The sequence below is a fragment of the Triticum dicoccoides genome, chromosome 5A (assembly GCF_002162155.2).
Source record: "Triticum dicoccoides isolate Atlit2015 ecotype Zavitan chromosome 5A, WEW_v2.0, whole genome shotgun sequence".
Classification (NCBI taxonomy): Eukaryota; Viridiplantae; Streptophyta; class Magnoliopsida; order Poales; family Poaceae; genus Triticum; species Triticum dicoccoides.
This window is the reverse complement of record NC_041388.1, coordinates 324,801,634-324,812,849: the sequence shown is the minus strand read 5'-3', so window position 1 is coordinate 324,812,849 and position 11,216 is coordinate 324,801,634. Positions and strand designations below refer to the sequence as shown.

The following is an 11,216-nucleotide window of genomic DNA, read 5'->3' as shown; positions in this document are numbered from 1 at the left end:
GGCTTGAATGAGATAACAACCTCGAAATAGGTTGAACGGATCTTGAATGAAAAAGCGAGCCTTCTGAGATATCTTGAGCACTCCAGAACAAATGAATACCGAGAAGTGAATGATTAAGAGGTATACCGGCATGAGAAGCATTTGAAACGAGGAAAAGATATGATCGACAAAGCTTGAGCTGAAACCACCGGAGAAGAAATAGAACGAAGAATGGTGAACTTGAAGCTCCGTTAGTATCTTCCTGAGAATCACCGGATAAGAACATTGAAGGAAAAGAAAGAAGAGACTTCACATTAGTAAGATGGATACTTGACTAAGAAATCTGAGTCCTTGAAGAAAAGGGTGGCTGGGCAGGAAAACAAAGGCAACTTGGAGACGGATGAAACAAACACCATTGAGAAAACTTAGAGTTGATTTTGTGGATGTTGAAAATGATTGGATCCACTTGAAGAGAAGCACATCGATTAGAAAAGAATTAATATGACCATCTCGATGATCAAAAAGATTAGTATTCACATAGAAATATGAGAACACCGCTTGGAAAAGGTATGGAATGAACATTTGACTTCAAAGCAACTTGAAAACCACAAAAAAAACAAAACAAGGATTTGGCTTGCAGAATAAGCCGGAAACAAACATATGATAGATCCCATATCGTATCATGTGTCTGTTGGAAAGATATCCTACGAGATACTTGAATTCCCACTTATAAACTCCCGAAACTTTCTTGCAATCAGGTGTTGGAGATACAAGGGAAGCATAATATCTCACTCAAACTAACAATCCCTACATCCAGCTGTATCCATCCTTCAACACATAACCAAGAAACCTTCGGAAATCATGTACCTCAACCATCGAAAAACATCCATTATACGAGTTATGGCAATACTCCCGAACTCCCGCCCCAGTACTTGGTGGCGCCGAGGTTATCTCACCAACAACTGCATAAAAGAGATTTTCGATGTCGGCAAAACTCAAGTATTCCAGAACTGCAACGATAAAATTGTGACGACAACACCTCGGAGCTCAACGCCCCGGGACACTTCCACAACCCCTAAATGTCAGGAGGCACCAAGAACAATGTTCTTGTCACAAGACTATCAGAACGATTCCAAGATACCCGCGTGATCCTAAATTTTTTTAGTGAAATTTGAGAAGAGGAGAGTCAAAACTTCTACGTTAGGAGGTCTCACCAGAGCGACGAAGGGACTGAGGATTAAAAAGAATCCTACTCTCTGATATATATAATCCTAAGGCTCAAAACATTTTGTTCTAGGCTCAACAACGTCAACGATTCGATCAAGCAGGGGGCTCCTAAGTCGGGGATGGCTCTGATACCAACTTGTAACACCCACAATGCGGCTATATCTCCCACGTGTCGGGGCACGACTTAGAGGCATAGCCGCATGGTAGGTTTGTCGCAAGAGGGGTAATCTTCACACAATCCCATGTACTAAATAAGAAAGGGATAAAGAGTTGGCTTACAATCGCCACTTCACACAAATACAAGTTAAAACATACATCATCCAGAATACAATCAAGGTCCGACTATGGAACCAAAATAAAAGAAGACAACCCCAAATGCTAGATCCCCGATCGTCCCAACTGGGCACCACTATTGATCAACCGAAAAAGAAACAAAACAACGGCCAAGATCTTTATCGAGCTCCCACTTGAGCTCGATAGCGTCATCTGCACTGGGATCATCGGCACCTGCAACTGTTTGGAAGTATCTGTGAGTCACGAGGACTCAGCAATCTCACACCCGTGCGATCGAGACTATTTAAGCTTAAGGGTAGGAAAGGATAGTGAGGTGGAGCTACAACAAGCACTAGCATATATGGTGGCTAACATACGCAAATAAGAGCGAGAAGAGAAGCAACGCAAACGGTCGTGAACTAGAAGCGATCAAGAAGTGATCCTGAATCTACTTACGGTCAAGCATAACACAAGAACCGTGTTCACTTCCCGGACTCTGCCAAGAAGAGACCATCACGGCTACACACGCGGTTGATGCATTTTAATTAAGTTAAGTATCAAGTTCTCTACAACCGGATATTAACAAATTACCATCTGCCCATAACCGTGGGCGCGGCTTTCGAAAGTTCAAAACCCTGCAGGGGTGTCCCAACTTAGCCCATGACAAGCTCTCACGTTCAATGAAGGATATTCCTTCTCCCGGGAAGACCCGATCAGCCTCGGAAACCCGGTTACAAGACATTTCGACAATGGTAAAACAAGACCAGTAAAGCCGCCCGATGTGCTGACAAATCCCGATAGGAGTCGCACGTATCTCGTTCTCAGGGCACACCAGATGGGAAAGACGTCGGGTTGGCATAGACCCTGGTTGCCCAGGGGGCGCAGGACATCGCCCAGTTTGAACCAGCACTCAGAGGAGCACTGGCTCGGGGGTTAAAATAGAGATGACCCTTGAGTCTGCAGAACCCAAGGAAAAAAGGCTTAGGTGGCAAATGTTAAAACCAAGGTTGGACCTTGCTGGAGGAGTTTTATTCAAAGCGTACTGTCAAGGGGTTCCCATAACACCCAAACGCGTAAGGAACGCAAAAACAAGGAACATAACACCGGTATGACGGAAACTAGGGCGGCAAGAGTGGAACAAAACACCAGGCATAAGGCCGAGCCTTCCACCCTTTACCAAGTATATAGTGCATTAGTTAAAATAAGAGATAATGTGATATCCCAACATATCCATGTTCCAACATGGAACAAACTTCATCTTCATCTTCACCTGCAACTAGCAACGCTATAAGAGGGGCTGAGCAAAGCAGTGACATAGCCAAACAACGGTTTGCTAGGAAAGGAGGGTTAGAGGCTTGACATGGCAATATGGGAGGCATGATATAGCAAGTGGTAGGTATCGTGGCATAGCAATAGAGCAAACAACTGGCAAGCAAAGATAGAAGTGATTTCGAGGGTATGGTCATCTTGCCTGAGATCCCGCAAGGAAGAAGAACGAGTTCATGAACAAGGCAAACAGACGTAGTCGAGCGCATGCTCACAACTCCGGAACAGAACCGAAGCTAACGAGAGAAGCAACCCGGAAAGAAGCAAGCAACATAGTAAAAAACCATCACATAAACATGGCATGATGCACAATCAAATATGATGCATGTCCGGTTTAATGAGGCATGGCATGGCAAAGTGCACAAACAAACTACAAGTTAAGTGGAGCTCAATATGCAACGAGTTGCATATTGTCGAAACACCACAAAAATTATTTAGTTCTCTCCCGTTTAAGTACTCAACAAAATTAAATGTTGGTTAGCATGGCAAGGGGTGAAGCAAAAGTAAACTACACAATCTAAGCAATTTAAATGGGGCCAGAAATATCAAACAACAATTCCGGTAAATCCCCATATGCATTTAGAAATTTAATGCAAACAACAATTTTAAACATTCTTGATGTTGTTATCATGATGCGGATGGCATGTGCAAGTTTAAGCAATTTTTATTAAAAGTTGACATGAGCATATTATGAAGCATTTGTCATTGTGGGGGAAACGAAAGGGGTGCCACGGCAACGAATCCGAAAAAGATGCCACGGCAACATATCGGTTCCAGTAGCTCATGGAGATACCGGTGCAAAATGAAAAGTGATGGAAGCGTGTCATGCAAGGATGGTGGGGTGGTCCTAGATACCGGGTTCCCACGGTTCGACGACGGTGCCAAGCGAGGGAAAACAAGTAACGTTCACGGGAGGATACAACATCCAAACATGCATCTCATACAACACATGCGTTCGTTCACGGGCGGTCGTCTCGGGGTTATACCTTCGAAGCGTGCAAACGGGACGGTTCTCGTTCGGTGCAAAGTAGAGGAAGTAGGCGTTCTCGGGACATTCGTAGTGGAGGTAGTTGTACACGGCGACGGTAGCTGTACACGGGTCTTCGGCCACAGAAGTAGTCGTACAATGTTTTCGTAGAGGTTCGGGGTCACGACACGGAACTTGACGTCCACGAGGTCTTCGAGGGTCGACGGTAGTGGTACTCAGTCGTTTTGAAGAGGTACTTGGGGTCTTCGAACTTGCCGGTCTCGTCAACTCGAAGGGGTACTTAGCATTTATGCTACCCGGGTCGTCGGCGACGGTAGTTGTTCTATGCATCGGGCGTCAAGGTACTTGTCATTCTTAGCGATTCCGAAGACGGCGGTAGGGGTACTTAGCGCGTCACCATGTAGTCGTACTTGACGAATCCAAAATACTCCTGCTCGGGATGGGTGCAACGGAGGCACTGTCTTGAGTTTCGTATCTGGGTCATGTTCGTGCAACCGTTCGCATCAACGGGAAAAAGGGCTTGGTCTTGAGGTGCTCGGTCATTGGCGACGGAGCACACGGTGGACATGGAGGTAGGGTGCCCCTGGCCTTGGGGTCACGACGAAGCTCGGGTCAACGGCAACGAAGGTAGGGGCGCGCGGCTGGAGGCGCTGGGGACAATAGCATCCGGCGGCAGCGGACAAGGGGGCGAGGTGGAGAGCCCCTGGCATCCTTGGCGGGGTCGAAGCAGAAGGTCCACGCGGGCAGCCAAGAGGCCGTCCCTCACAAGGTGGCATAGGCGCGCCGGAGCCGCCGGAAGAGATGCAGGTCACCGGGAGGGTTTGGCAGGGGCGTGGGGCAGCTCGCAGAAGCTCCGGCGAGGGCACCGGTGGCCGGGGATGCGCGAAGCGATGACGAGGGGGCCGGGATTCAGAATACGGCGACGAGGAGAAGCAAGTGGAGAGGCGGCGTGGGAGGTCTGGCGCGGCGTCCTTGCGAGGCAACGGTGCGGAGGAGGCGAGGTCGGGTCGAGGCGCAGGGGTCCTCGGCAAGGAGAAGCAGAGGCGGCAAGGCGGAGGAGGTCGCCGGCAGAGGAATCGGGCGCGGGGGAGCGTGGCCATTGGGATCGGGATCCCTCTCTCTGGTGCGTGCGTGTGGGAGGAGGGAATCGAGGAGAGGGAGAGGGGATCAGGCATGACTCTGTGCGTGCAAGCGTGGCGGCGGCGCAGGAGTACGAGAGGGGGAGGGGGAGGATCAAGCGGGGAGAGGGTTCGGGTGCCTAGGGTTAGAGGAGGTTGGATGGCCTCCAGGGGATGGTTGGGCCGGCCTGGAGCAAATTGGCCGGCCTCACTGGGCTTCCCAAGGAGCCGACTAGGCTTCCTCTCCTTTCTGATTTACCTTTACTCCTTTCTATTTACTAGATGACCAGTTGCGCCCATGGCGCAAAAAGCGAGATCAAGCCCATGCACATGTGACTGATTTTGAACCAACTTCATGGATACTTATATCCCATTAATTACAATATAGATGATACCATGATAGACTAAAAGGAAGTAATAAGATCGCTTGATAATAGCATACATTGGTTTACCCGTTGTGCCGATGGTGCAAAGGGCGAGAGGGAACCAAGCAAGAGTGTTTAGATAATATTTAGATACGATGTTCAAACATAGTGTTATATATCCCATTGCATGGTACCAAGATGGCTAAAAACAAAGTCATGAGACCAACTCATGATAGAAAGCAAGTTGGATTACATAGTTCCATCTGCATTGGTATTTCCACACCAATTTAAAAAGATGTTTCATCTACTCTATATTATGAAGTACTGGAGCTGAAAGGATAAGGTGACGCATAGCACATTATATGGTCGAGAAAAGTAGTGCAAGACGGTCTTGAACCTGAGCTATATTATGAGATGATGGCAGTGGTTGCTCATGACGCTATCAAAGGGAGTGCACGATGATATGAGTTCTCCCGCCAATTCCTCAAAGGCAAATGCATATGACACTCCTCCTTTCATATTTGCGATGTCAAAGAACTGAGTCCAGCTTCTTGTGATTGTATGATAAGCCGAGCAATGACGATGGCAGGTCTGTTTCCAGCTTTGATCAGCAAATTAGTATGCTCTTCATGCATGTGCCCCTTGAGATATTCTTGTGTGAAGTGAGTGGAAAAGTACTGCAATAGATATTAAGCATGGTTAAGATGCAGCTATGAAGATTCATAAAAAGGAGAAAGGACAGGAACAGAATACCATTTGTTGACCACTTGTTGCGAACATCTTGTTCATGGTACAGACATACTAGGAAGAGAAATTTTGTTTCCGTCTAGTATTAAGCTGTTCAGAGTGTCAACATGCTGTTTGTATAGTGTTACCTCATTCCCAAACAAGAAAATAGTAGCTCAGCTCATCTATGTACCCATGAATGCGGACATCTATTTAATTTGAAGGCTAATTTAATTATCATGCCTAAATGTGGTATAAATGGGGCGACACCGTTAGCTTCTTACCACGGATAATGCATTTTCCATCATCCAGAGTGATCCTCCTGCGTGCATATTCAGTTACTGGGCAATATGATGCCAAATCTACACAGAGAAAAAAATGGCTATTACTTCATACCCCCTACACATCCAGAGGGATCCTCTTGTGTGCATATTCAGTTACTGTGTCACAAAATAACATGATGCCAAATGATAAGCATGTATGAGGAAAATTAAAATGTTCAATAAAGATTTCTCTAAAGGGCATATGATGCAAACTTTGAGAACAACAGGACTTCCAACTCGCTGGAACTGTAGTCGCACACATGAACATACTATGCTTCAAGTACCAGAAAGACAGTAGAACACATGGAAACAAACATGTGGATACCAATCGCTTATTCAGGCACAGAGTAAGAAGCCTATACACAATAATGAACGGTAGTCTGATTAAAGAAGATCAGGTGTTAGGGAAAATATACCTTGTCGTCGCTGAAATTTCACTTGGAGGCATCTATGGCGACTTGATGTGGCATGCATGAAATCTTCTTTGGTAATAGGCAAGTAAAAGTCACATTTTAGCTTTGAAGCAAGCAGACAAAGTCTGTGAATATATACTATAGTCCATGCAAAGCAGACAAGATCCACGTATTAGCAATTTATTAAAACAGGAAAAAAATCAGCATATACATTTCCACGCATTAACATCTAACCAACTAAAAACCAGAGAGAGGAAATCGAAAACTTCTATTTTTAGGCCTGACAACATTGTCACCAAAGACTGGGAAGCATGGATTGCATGCGCCAATTAAAATTTACCAGGCAAAAAATAAGACATCATTTTCCATCAACACTTATATGCCAGTTAAAAAGCATGATCCATTATGGTCTTAGTAGTAAACAACTCGGATAGAAGCATAGGCTAATGTGAGGCAGTTACACATGCTGCAAAAGCATCCTAAAGACAGATGTTTTTCACACAAGCTATATTAGTAGAGAAACTATTGCTCAGCTTTGTAAATCGTAACCAGAAAAAGGAAAGAGAAGCCTATGAAAAATTGCACAGGAGCACATATTAACAGAAGGAATATCCGACTAAAATATAAAATCCTACAACTTAGTCCTAGAATCCTTTCGTACAAGGAGTGAAGAAATGTTTGTAGTCTCAAGAGCCTCGTCGGTACAAAATCTTTCAACTATTTTGTTACCCATGTCAATATCCATCAGTTCCAGCGGCTGCAATCAAGAGTCAAGAATAAACCAGATTTGTAATTAAACAAATGACAAATTTAAGCTCCAGTTAAGTCAAGCATATATAAAAAAACATGCCCCTGAACTTAATTTTTGTCATTTGGGGGATGTATAGCATGGAACTGCAGATATGCCAATGGGGAGTTCTAATTCAGAGCACCTCTGAATAAAGAGTGTGCAGTAAGAAATGATAGCAGTATTTATACTCAGGGTCGCCGGAGACATGCATCGAAGGAAATATGTGCATTGTACCACCATATTTCTTGGTTGACTCAACCAAGTCACATACTTTCTCCTGCTACCGACGTCTGTGTTACTACAAGGGGAAGAAAAAAGTTCAACTATTACCACTCCACTTTCAGTATATATACAGTGCCAACAACTTGGCATAGAACCTAATGTTTTCTGTGAGTTCATGGATCGGCCATTGGGAGAATATTACAGGGTGGAGGCATAAGGAGAATAATCAAATAGCAAGACTGTACAAGAAAATAAGCTGCAACTTGCAACTCGTGAAATTCTGTTTAAATTTATAGGTCATATTAGATACATAGGAAGTACAGGTAAATACAGAAGTTCAGCTTCAAGCCACTCATCAAATATGGGGGACCTCCCTTGCTATGCCCAGACCAACAAAAATTGAACTGTCGATACAACTGGACTGACAAAATGAACTATTGAAAGGGAAACCTACTATTTTTTGCAGAACATTTTCAATTTGACAATGCAAAAAGTAGTAAACACCACAAGATGTGATTTTTTTCCCATTCCTCAATCGAGAGTAACGATCAACAACCAGCTCATGTTGCAAATATATTTCAATTGAACAAAGCAGGCTACATCCAGCAATAACTTGACCTAAGTTTCTACTTGTGACCTTTTATAGTGCTTGTTTATGCCATGAACAATAAGGAGTGGAAATTAATATATCCCGAACCAATATTTCAAAATTTGTAGAGGCCAAGTAATTCATTAATCTAATGTTTCCTGGTGAGACACACCATTCATCCATAGCAGGTTAGGCAAGCAGGCTTAACTAACCTACTGCAATGGCCGCTGCTGCACCACGAGCGTCGGGGAAGACGTCCAGGGAAGAAGGCGGCGGCGCGAGAGGCCGTGGGGCCGGAGGGTCGAGGAGCAGGGGAGGCTGGAGATGCTGAACGGCGCACACTCGAATGGGGCTCGAGGAAGGGAAGGATTGGTCCTTTGTGCGCTAGGTTTTCGGGACGCATTAGTGCCTTTCGTGCTGGACAAAATAACTTGCAAATCAAAATCTGTATAACTTTACTCCTGAGCCTGGCCAACATTAATTAGCATGGCCCCTTTTGCTCATATTTGTACATTTAGTCGGCAAACCTTTCCGAAATTGTATCTGAAAGAAACTGCTACTATCTTTTGCTTGTTCTCGCAAAGAATTAAATCCATAGTATGCCAAGAAGCTATGGAAAATTTGCAATTGCTTCAAAGAATATAATACATTGCAGAAATAAAATACTCTATCAGAGAGTTGGCAGGCGAGGTAGTGGGGACAGAGCAAGAACTAACTTTGAGAGGAGATGGGCAGACTCTTGCGTCGTGCCCTGGCTGACCCCTACGCTTACGCCATGCCTCATGTATCCATTCCTCATTCCTCTGTGCTGTGATAGAAATTCAGAATGGCAAATAAAAGTATTCTTAGATTGGAGCCTTCATTTCTTATCCTTTAGTAGGCACATTTGATTCTGAAGGAAGAAGATGGGAAATATGCATATAGCAAGGAATAGTAAAAAGATGTTCTTTCAAACTTGCATGGCTATTTGTTTTTTCTGTAAACATGCCAATCTACTGCCATCTCGCTGGCCTTAATTTCTTACCTTTTCATAGATGCAAATTTGATTTTGAGCAAGTAGAGAAGCAATATACGATAGCATACATCAAGAAATAGTAGATGAATGTTCTTTCTTTTCAGCCTTAATTCTTTTCAGCATATATACGGCCATCATTTTTTCCTGTAAATACACTGATGTATTACCATCTCACTGCAAATTATGTATTGTGCAAAGGAAAAATCATTTTACTTTTCAGCATATATATACGATCATATGGTAGTCACACATATAAGCAGCACCACAAAAACAAACACACAAACACGACACCTGGAAAAACCAGGAATAGAAAGGAATTAACACGATAATAAGCAGTAAACAATATAGGGTAGAAAAGTGCAGCGCTAAGGGAAGAAGGACAAGGACAAACCTAAAAAACTATCAAAGGGATGAAACAGTAATCTGAGAGGGTGAGGCGGCATGGTGCAGATTTGGTTTTCTGAAATAAAGCATTGGCAATTAACAAAAAAAATCGTCACACAAGGCCAGATATATGAATGACAAACATATTAAAATCTCCTTAAAGCTTGCAAGCCAGTAGTAATATAGGTAGGAACGATGTATTCCCCGTCACATTGAGGGAAGAAAGGGGAAACACATGGTCTGTGAGGAGATTAGGAGAACGAACAACTATAAGGACCAACGGATCTGACACGTACCTCAACCAGCTTGCCGGCGGCGCCGCCTCCATGACGAACCACGACGGCCTCCTCCATCTTCCCAGCAGGTCAAGCCCACCCTGACCAACTCGTTGCTTCTTGTCCTCGGCACCTATCTCCCCTGCTCCTTGCAACAATGGCGACATGGGAGAGAGAGAGGAGGATAGGTGGCAAGATCTGCGCCCGATCCAGAATCACGGCACGCGGCGCGTGATGCCGGCGACCTGCACCGGATCCGGCTGGGCCGAGAAGTGCCGCAGCCGCTGCTGTACCTCAAGCGCCGGGGAGAGAAGGCCGCGTCGGCCGCTGCATGGAGCCGGCGGCGTGACGGTAGGGAAGGAGGGGATCAGGGGAGGGGAGAGCACGTGAGAGAAGGCAAGGGAGAGGAGATATTTTCACGGGTGGCCGCTGGGTGCAAACGATGACTGTAAAAAAACACCCTGTCAACCCACGATTAATTCGCCCTGCTTTTCACCCGGACAGAAGCACGCACACACCGGCCGCTGCGAGGCTGGCCGCGCGCAAGGCTGGCCCATGTGTCAGTCGCTCTAGCCCGGTTACTTGGAGTACAGAAGAACGAGCGACCGGATGTTTACCACCACGATGAAAGGTACGACATCGCTGGCCAGCGAGGCAAATCGAGTGTTTAGGATGAATTTGAAACGGGGATGGCGCTAGAATGGCAGGTTGGGTAGCTGGATTTATATGTTCAATTGCACAAAGAGAAATAGAAATAAAGTACAGAGGGTTTTGATTGGATGTGAGTTGAGAGGGAAATATTTATGGAAACCGTGAAATATGCCCGATTTAATAAAAGTGGTTTGGGAATTTTTAAGGACAAAAAAATAATTCATGTTTGAATTAAAATTCAAACTTGAACCATTTTTTAACCCAACCAAAACAACTTCAAATGATCTGAAATTTGACAGAGGGGTTAAAGGAAAGGTGAATGGTTTATAGGAAAAAGAATGAACATTTATGGACGATAGAAAATGGCACTTCCAAAAATGAAAGGAATAAGAAGGAAGAAGGTGGTGATGATACATGGGTAGATTTGAGAGAGAAGGGAAGGGGTTGATATAAACTACAAGAATAGAGCAATACAACATCATGAAGAATGCAACACACATGGTGATATGATGAAATGCAAAATGGCAAGAGGCACGATGCAATGCAAACAAT

General features: G+C 44.8%; 2 long non-coding RNA genes across 3 annotated transcripts; both read right to left on the bottom strand.

The window, feature by feature from the left end:
• Window positions 1-5,669: 5,669 nt before the first annotated feature.
• LOC119297274 lies at window positions 5,670-6,828 on the bottom strand. The gene is made up of 3 exons (XR_005145601.1): window positions 6,742-6,828; window positions 6,287-6,364; window positions 5,670-5,953 (listed from the first exon to the last, which is right to left on the bottom strand). It is a non-coding gene; the product is annotated as an uncharacterized LOC119297274 (long non-coding RNA).
• A 409-nt stretch (window positions 6,829-7,237) lies between these two features.
• LOC119297273 lies at window positions 7,238-10,332 on the bottom strand. 2 transcript variants are annotated; one of them, XR_005145600.1, is made up of 4 exons: window positions 10,035-10,108; window positions 9,746-9,814; window positions 9,056-9,147; window positions 7,238-7,495 (listed from the first exon to the last, which is right to left on the bottom strand). It is a non-coding gene; the product is annotated as an uncharacterized LOC119297273 (long non-coding RNA). The 2 variants fall into 2 exon arrangements; XR_005145599.1 differs by lacking the exon at window positions 9,746-9,814 and having other exon boundaries at window positions 10,035-10,332.
• Between the last annotated feature and the right edge of the window lie 884 nt (window positions 10,333-11,216).